The sequence below is a fragment of the Pipra filicauda genome, unplaced genomic scaffold (assembly GCF_003945595.2).
Source record: "Pipra filicauda isolate LSUMZ 115617 unplaced genomic scaffold, ASM394559v2 scaffold58_size5111680_pilon, whole genome shotgun sequence".
NCBI lineage: Eukaryota > Metazoa > Chordata > Aves > Passeriformes > Pipridae > Pipra > Pipra filicauda.
Window position 1 is genome coordinate 2,401,494 of NW_024104742.1, and position 7,153 is coordinate 2,408,646.

At 39.0% G+C, this 7,153-nt stretch overlaps 1 long non-coding RNA gene across 1 annotated transcript; it reads left to right on the top strand.

The window, feature by feature from the left end:
• The first annotated feature begins 1,504 nt into the window (after positions 1 to 1,504).
• Positions 1,505 to 6,717, top strand: LOC120324557. The gene is made up of 3 exons (XR_005565949.1): positions 1,505 to 1,579; positions 5,646 to 5,725; positions 6,633 to 6,717. It is a non-coding gene; the product is annotated as an uncharacterized LOC120324557 (long non-coding RNA).
• Positions 6,718 to 7,153: the final 436 nt, after the last annotated feature.

The window sequence follows — 7,153 nt, forward strand, 5'->3', positions numbered from 1 at the left end:
GGAATCAGTCCAAAGACGTGCTGTGTTAGTCTGGGCTTCCAATTGGCCAGTATTTGTACTGTGTGAACATTTCATGAAGTCTGTGAAATTCGAGGCTGGTTTATTTTGGTTCAGTAAAATGAGGTAGAAGTAAACGAAGGAATTTAGACAATTTGAGAAAGCCAAGGTGGCTTGGGTTTTTGGTCAGAAACCACAAGATCCATAATGGCTTTGATCAAAATGGGGGGATCTTGGTGGTTTCAGTTGAGTTTCCTGTTCCAGTCTGTGATTCATTAAAACTGAGGATAGCTGTCAGCTGATACTGAATAAAATTTTTCAAACTGAGACATCTTCATGCAATAAATCACACTCCATTGCTACTGTGACTGCCTGTAAATAAGTTTTTCTGTCCAGGTCCCTGAGTGTGGGATCTCTGGAAGCCCTAGCACAAGCTGGAGCTCTCCAGACCCTTGACTCGAGCCTGCAGTGGGAATTTTTAGGCTCAGGCTTCTGCAGCAGAAGAGGTGACACCCACCCAGGGTAGCCAGGGCTGGGGCTGCCACGTAGGCCAAGGACTGAAGAAATGAGTGCCCCTGGGGACTGAGAGCCACTGAGCCCCAGGGCTGCCCTCACAGGGTTTGAGCTGTGGAACTTCAGCAGTTTAACTGTGATTTCAGTACCAGCTGTCAGAGTCCCAAGAAGCATATTGTGTTTCAGAATCAACATATGCTGGCATTTCAAAAGTGAGTTTCTCCTCTATCCTAAGAATTCCACTTTATGGGAATCCTGAAATGTCAGAATTTCCTCTCTGTTGTTGTCTCTGAGTGCTGAAGAGTTTTGATCACTGTTGCTGCAGTTCTCTGAACCTTCTTTGGTCTTTGGTGCTTTCCAAGATGGGGAAAATGCAGCAGCAGGCTCGCTGTGGAGTTATAAAATGGCATAATCATGTTTTCTCTCTTATTCTCTCTTCCTTTCTAAAAATTCCTAATGCTTTATTTGCCTTTTTAAGTGATTCTGAGTACCAAGATGATGTTTTCACGGTACTATCTGTTATAGCTCTGAGATAGCTTTCCTGAAAGTTAATAGCTAATTTAAACTCAGTCACTAAATATGTACAGTTAAAGTTACTTTTCCATGTGTGTTACTTTACATTTATTTACATTGAATTTTTTTCTGTACTTTTATTGCCTAATTATTCTGAATCACGACATTCCTATGCAAACCTTTGCAGTTTGCTTGCCTTTTTACTGCTCCAAATAATTTGCCACCAGGAGCAAATGTTGCTATCCTTGCCACCCCTTTTCCAGATCATTTACAAAAATACTAAATAGCATAAGCCTCAGGCCAGAGGCTTCATTTGAAGTCCTACTATTTATTCCTACTTTACTTTCCTGTCCTTTTAATCTGATATTAATCCATAAGAAGACATTCTCATGGCATTTTATCAACTTTTGGTTAAGAAATCTTGCTGAAAGCCTTTAGGAAATTCAAGCACAGCATCTAAACTGCCTTGTTCTTGCCCTACAGAGAACTCCTAAGAAGTTGCAATGCCAAGACTTACCTGTATGAGAACTGTGTTTGCTCGTTTTTGCTATAACAGGTTTGTTCCTTCCTCTGTGGTTTCCTTGGCTCATTATTTTATGATTTGGTTGTGTGCAGATACACTTGCCTTGAAAGCAATATTCTGAATGAGGTCACAGGCATCCTTCACGGTGAAGTCGAGTTAGGTTTTTTCTTTTGGTACCTAAACAAATTTCCCCAAAAAGCAAATGTTTATGATATGGAAGGATTTTGTCTCAGTGTCACCTACATTGACACCTACTCAGTATATGTGATTGTCACAGTCATTGTCACCTTTCTCATAAGTCAATAATATAAACTTCATTCTGCTATTTTGTTGCCCATACTGGAATTTCACTTTGTAGTGATTCTGTTCCTTCTTGGTATATTTTATTTATATATCAAGATTTATTCTGAACTTTCTTTAGTAAACAGCCTGTATATATATTTGTTCTTATTGCTTATTTTTAGGTGCAAATTCAGGACTTTGTTCAACTTCTGTTTGATGCTTCCTACTTGCATTTTGTTGATTTTTATCCTGTGCTTTGTTGGAGGATGCAGAGCTGTTCTAACTTTCCTCTAGGGAGAATTGTTATCCTAAACTGTATGTTCTACTCCTGCCAGCTTTCTCTGCCTATTTTTTTTTTTTTGACTCAGAAATATTTCTGTAGAACCATTTTAAATGTTAGCACTGAAATAAATTTCCTTAAGAGTTAATGCCATATTCATCTCTGGACATAGACAAACATCTGTCAGCGGTGATATAAAGGCATTTGAACCTGCTTTGAGGCAAGGAGCCTTCTAGCCCTATCACTTCTTTTAAATTGATAACTGGGTAAACAGATACAAGTTCTGTAATCTTCACAAAGTAGCAGATCCATATATTTTTTTCCCTGCAGCTGGATATTGGAGCTCCTCAGAGATAAAGGAAGTGGGTATTCTATTAAAGTGCTGGAGAGACAAGGATTCTGATGTATGCTACCTTTTTATTACTGTTAGGATTGAAGTAAAGAAGGGTTTTTTCTTCTCCCCCAAATTCCTTGTAATATTTTCAGCCATAACTGCAGCAGAGCGGGCAATCAGTATTTGCTTTTAAGAAATACAGTGGTGCTTTGGGGTTTTTTTAATTGGTGATGATGGTATGTTTCCAGTCCTTTAAAATATCCTGTCTTCAGTTAAATTTGTTCCTATGATGTGCTGCAACTTCGCAGAACTCTTTCAACCATATTGGTATGGTCAGCTCTCTTGCAGTACACAGAAGCAAAAACTCACACACTAAAAAAATGCAATGAGGAGCTGAAAAATATTTTTTTTTCTCTATCTTTTTGTTGGTAAATTGTCCATCACTGAATAGCACACCTGTGGTTGTTGCAGTTATTAAGTGACTACGCAGCTTAGGTTGAGTACTTAGGATTGCTAATGTGAAACCCTTCTGCCTCAGCACAGTGTCTGTGAAAACACTTTGGCTTTCACTGTATTTGTCTAAAATAGCACAAGGGGCAGTCACGCTGTACTTTATTCCACTTGCATTCAACACAATGCCTGCTAAGAATAGCTGGATATCATATTGTATAAAAAGTAGCATAATGGCATGTGACTGCATTTCTGATGAGGGAGGCGGTGTGTGACTGCCCTGGCGATGAGCTGCAGCCTCACACTTGGTTATGCAGTCCTGCCTTCCTGAAACCAAACTCTGCATGACTCATCAGCCACTCAAATATTGTCACAGTGTATCTCCATTGCACAAAGCAGTATTTAAGACTCCCTAATCACATTGCAAATAGTGTTGATAATTCTACACGGTGCTGAGAGTGAGCAAAAGACTTCAGGAAATCTTTTCAAAATATCCCTTATGTAAAGATGTAGACATGATATATATATATACATATATATATGAGGTACACAAAATCCCTCAGCAGGAGCTGCAGAAGGATATAGATGAAAGCACTGACAGTGTTGCTGAATTGTTAAATAATAAAGTTTACACAATTAATGTGGCTTTCAATATATCTTATTATGGCTAATTTAACGTTTTCCTTGATAATGTCAAACTAGTTTCACTATTATGATCAACTTCAATGTTGCTGGTAAAACTTGAAGGTGCAAGTCACAAGGACATAAAGATGAGGTTATGTACTTTTGAATTTAAAATACAGAAAAGATTTAGAAGATGGAGATGCTAACAAAAATAGAGGAGTAGAAGAAAGATGGAAATAATAACAGAAATCTAATAGTGACTAAAAGAAAAATTATATGAAATTTAGTGTTTCAAAAATGAATGCACATGGGAAAAATAAACACACACACAAAAATGGACTCTAAATCCTCTACTATTGCTCAGGGAAGAGATCTTGGAGTCATTGTGGGCATCTCTAAAGAATTAGACCATTTCTTAGCAATAAAATAGAATCTGAGGCATTATTAGTAAAGGAAATGAGAACAACACTATAAACATTGTTACACCATCACTTATTCCCCATTTGTCCACATGTTGAATGCACAGTTCTGGCCCTGCCCTCTCAGGGAGGACACACCCAGCACTGGAAATGTAGAGAGAAGGGGAACACAAATTGTCAATTATGGTCAAAAGCACTAAAAGGTTTCTCAGAGAGGAGATGTCAAATGCATTGGGATTCATTCATCCAGAAAGGGAGATGATTGAGGGAAAATATGATTGGTATCTATAAAATAAATAATGTGAAGCTGGCAGGTAGATTACAAATATATATTGTTTCCCATAACAGAATAGTGGAAGCTTCTTTAGATGTTAGGCAGATCTAAAGAAATTAAAAGATGACTTTTTTTTTTTTGTTGAACATACTCAGTTGCAAAATTCATTATTACTGGAAGTTTTTAAGTACAGAACTGTAAATAGGTGTAAAAAAGAACTAGGCAGCTTACCAGAGGATAGACACAGCAATGACAACTAAACAGGATTGTTTGGATGCAAATGCTGTTTGACTCAGGAAAAGCTAATTTGTGGATCCCTGGGAGCTGTGAGTGCAGGTATCAATGGCAGTATCACTCTGTTTTATACCCCTTCCTTCCTGGTCACAGCTGGAGACAGTTAGGACTAAACTGACATTTGCTCAGACCCAGTATGGAAGTTCCAATGTTCCCACCCAGAAAACTAGCATGCAGTAACTAAAGATGGTTATAAGATTTTTGTGTGCTATTGAATGATTCAGAATCTCCAGTGTTTATGGATCAAACACAGAGGTTATATGAGCTAGATGGAAAATCTGGTGTCTGGGAATTCTGGACCTCTGGCCATCCTGATCCCCTGTGTTCATTTCCAATACGTATGAAATGGTCACACCACCTCTGGCCTTCTTTCCTTGCCTCCCACTAATGCACCCCATTCCTTTGGTTTTGTTTTGGATTGAAAGCTATTTGGAGGGGAAAAAACAAACAAACCCAAAAGAACAAAATATCCTTCAGGGATTGTATCCTGGTTTTTGGCTGAAACCTGAAGAAGCCACTGCTGGTTGATGTAGAGCCCTGCTGAAGAAGCACAGCCATGGATTTCTGATGGATTTGCACATGAGCAGAGCTCACCTCCTTCTCCTCTCCTGGGTCTGCAGCTTCCCTGTCACAGCCTTGCTCGTGCCAGGAGGTTGTGGCAGCACGTCCTGTGCTATGCCAGCCTGGACAGCCACACATACACAGCAATGCACTGGGTCTTCCTCTTCCTTTAGCTTTAATTTTTGATGAAATATGCAGAAATTTCTATGTTTGAGACCTTTAGTCTTCTGTCATATTGGCTGAAATTGTTCAACAGGTTCCAAATGCGCTTGAGGGAAAATAGCAAACTGACAGATGGCCAGGCAACACAACCACATATGCCTCATTTCTTGAAGAAACAGGTTAAAAATACATCATTATAATAGACTTTGAGAAGGAAGGCAAAGAATGACAGGAAAACAATAGGTTAGAAAGTCAAGAATTGGCTATCTGATGTACACCTCTGCCCCTCATGGTCCTTCAACTTCAGCAGGAAATGGCTCCCGGTTTTATGTGTCTTTTGGAGCTGCACATTCTCACTGAATTGCCTGATTCCATCCCTGAGCTCTGACATGTCCAATCTTTCTGTCTTGTTCTGACAGAATGTACCACCCTGGGATTCATCACTGGTAGCTGCCACTAGGGAAGGGGTGAAATCAGAAGTTACTCCTGGTTTACAGCTGTAAGTAACTTATATGGTGTTACAGTGTATATCTATAGGCTTAAGTTACAAAATAGTGAGTTAAAGGTCTCCTTGTAGAGAGCTGGAAAGGGAGGTAGCCTGTATATTGTTTAAATTCCCTTTCACTAAGCAGTTTTCTGTCGAATGGGTGTTGTTGAAAATGAAAGATTAAAAGTGTTGGTTGCAGCTGTGTAATACTGGCTGGTGCTTTGTAAGCTTCCAGGTGCAAGTATGCAAGGTCCTTCTGGATTTGACTTTCACAAACCTGCTCAGTGGAAGTTCCTAGACCATTCTGAAAAGAATTTCCTAACCATTCTCAAGGAATGACTTTGCTGTGCTAAATTTTTGAAATTTGAGGGAGTTTTCTGTAACTGAGAACGTGCAGAATCACTTCTGGGTGTTTTAGAGATGAGGATGAATAGATTAAATAATTGCATAGAGCTATTTTTCACTTTGAAATTGGTTCCGTGCCAACTCTGTAAAGTCAGCACATGAACACAGTGCACCACATGTTTTTCACTCTTCCACTTCCCTCAATTAACTGGTCATATCAAGATGGACTAAGTGTTTTCTCTTCCTCTGCTCTTCTCTGTTGCACAGTTGCTACAGCTGTTGTCATATTTTAATTGAAGGAAAGCAACAGCCTAAATGTTTCTGTTTGTTTTGCTGCATGGTTTTATTTATGGGACCGATTTTTTGTGAAAAGCTGTCTGCTTATATTGGAGGATTGTAATTGTCCTTCTGTGGGCAAAGAATACATATTAAAAATGGAAATCAAGAAGAATTCTTCTGCTAACAAGAAAAATATTATTATCTTGCCTGTATTTAGAGATGTGGAGATAATCTCCTTAGATTTTCAGTAGCAGCAGGTTAATTAAAACAATCACCCCTTCCTTTTTAATTTTAGGAAACTGCTTCATCCCCTGAGATAATGTTAGGAAGGTACAGCACTTCAGGAGGGCAACATCCTGCACACAATAGAAATAAGCAAGAGCTGTCTCCATTCTCTGTCATTCACAGTGTTAGTAAATAGATTAAGCAAAAGGAAAACTTTGTCTGACATTTTATTTATACTATGAAAGTACATGATATGAAGTTCTAGCCCTAGTTTCCTTTAACATACAAGTGCTCCATAACCAAGGAAGATAGTTGCTAGAGAAGGGAGTTCATGGTAAGGTGTATCCATGCCCAGTGTTTGCCCTCACACATACAGAGTAACGTTGCTTTGTCACAAGATATTAACACAAAAATGAGAAAATGGGTTTTGCTGAGTTCCCTGAAGCAGTCAAAATATTGTTCTCTGGCACAGTCTGCCAGTGGAGGCCAGCAGGTGATACCTGAAAAGATGTAAGGGAGGTCTGATGAGACATCTGTGTGTTTAAAGTCAGTCATTGCATTTGACATTTAGTACAATCAATTTAAAAGCTG